The 1,815-nt window shown below is 39.6% G+C and overlaps 1 pseudogene; it reads left to right on the top strand.

The window, feature by feature from the left end:
- Window positions 1-1,199: 1,199 nt before the first annotated feature.
- LOC114026524 lies at window positions 1,200-1,551 on the top strand (annotated as a pseudogene).
- Window positions 1,552-1,815: the final 264 nt, after the last annotated feature.

Raw genomic sequence — 1,815 nt, 5'->3', positions numbered from 1 at the left:
TCAGATTTGTATACAGCCCACTTACCTACAGTTCCTAGAAAACAGTGGGTATCAGTCAATGTCTCCCCATTTTTCTCTGGATGCAGCCTGTGCTGAATTCCAGTCAGCCTCCTCTTTGGGACCCCCTGGAGGCAGGGAAAGCTCTACACCCCTTGCCAGCAGGAAGCAGTTTCAGAAGCTGAGACCTTCATGCCTTACACCAAAAGAGTTTGGGTTCCATTTGTTTGAGGGAGGAATGATGGGGTTGGTATCTGGACCCCAGAAAGGAAAAACCCTGGACTTTCCCACATGGCAAAATCTCTGGCATTCACCTGAGGCCATAATTCCATCAATTAGTCTTTCATTGTAGCTACATCCAATCTCCAATTCTGTTACTCTTAACCTAGCCTAGCCCTCCCTATGGCCCCTAGCCATTTCCCACACTTAATCCTAGGTAGGCTCCATTGTCCAGGTCCCTGGAGTCTGTTCACTCCAGCCTACTGGCCACTCCCATTCAGATCTTCCTTAAAACCCCCCTCCAGTCACTCTAATCTATTTGGCCACTCCTAGATCCCTCCCATAGTCTTTCTATATATAAGGTCTATTTTGTCTCCATTAAGGTGATTAGATTATTAAAATCTAACCACTGCTCAGATTCTTAGAATCTAGCCAATACCTCACGGACTCTCAGATTCTTCAAGAGTCTGGCAATATGGCAGATCTTTAATAAACCTTGTCTTTGCCTGAAAAAAAAGGAAGAAAGAGACTGGACATCATATTTCAAGAAATTATCCAGGAAAACTGCCCTGATACCCTACAACCAGAGGATAAAATAAAAATTGAAAGAACCCACTAATCACCTTCTGAAAGAGATCCCAAAATGAAATGTCCCAGGAATATTATAGCCAAATTCCAGAGCTCCCAGGTCATGGAGAAAATACTGTAAGCAGTCAGAGAGAAACAATTCAAATATCATGGAGCCATAATCAAGATTACACAGGATTTATCAGCTTCTACACTAAAGGATTGGAGGTTTTGGAACATGATATCCCAGAAAACAAAGGAGCTAGGACTACAACCAAGAATCACCTACCCAGTGAAACTGAGTATAATCTTTCAAGGAAAATGGATGTTTAATGAAATAAAGGACTTTCAAGCTTTCTTGATGAAAAGACCTGAGCTGCAGAGTGCTGTGCGGTGACACCTACTGCTTTGCTTTCATGGCCAGGGTGTGGAAGAAGACCACAGGTCTCATTTGACTAGCAGTATGTGAGACCCCATGGGAGTGGCTGAGATTATTATATTCAAAGATTCTTGATGCTCTTGAGTTTATGCCCTCAAATGAGGCCTATAGAAAGTACCCAGAACAGATTACAAATGAAAGGCTGAATATGGTAAAAGAGGAAACAGATCTTCAGAAACTAGAGGATAAGCTTCAAGCTGGTCAGTGAGAAGAGAGAATTCTTCAGGCTGAAAATGAATTATCACCGGCAAAAAAAAATGTTGACATGGAAACCCTGGGAGCCTTTATTGGAAGAACTGCTAGCCAACCAGTTGAAATGGCCATTATAATAAATGTTAAATATCTATTATGTATATATAAATGTATGTATATAATCATTAAACACCTGTTTAAATACTATTAAAATATTTTTTTGAATTATTGGAATTTTATTAACAGGAAAACTGAAACAAGGTAGTCAGGGACAAAAAATTTGTAAAGGATTAATATATGATAGGGATGGACCATGGTCATTTTAATCTGAAAAGCATCTATTCATAGAACAGATTATTTTAAAAACCCTTAAAGAAAATGATTTTACTGTAATTTGGAAA

The sequence above is a fragment of the Vombatus ursinus genome, unplaced genomic scaffold (assembly GCF_900497805.2).
Source record: "Vombatus ursinus unplaced genomic scaffold, bare-nosed wombat genome assembly UNPS02014841.1, whole genome shotgun sequence".
Classification (NCBI taxonomy): domain Eukaryota; kingdom Metazoa; phylum Chordata; class Mammalia; order Diprotodontia; family Vombatidae; genus Vombatus; species Vombatus ursinus.
This window is presented reverse-complemented; position numbering and strand designations above follow the sequence as displayed.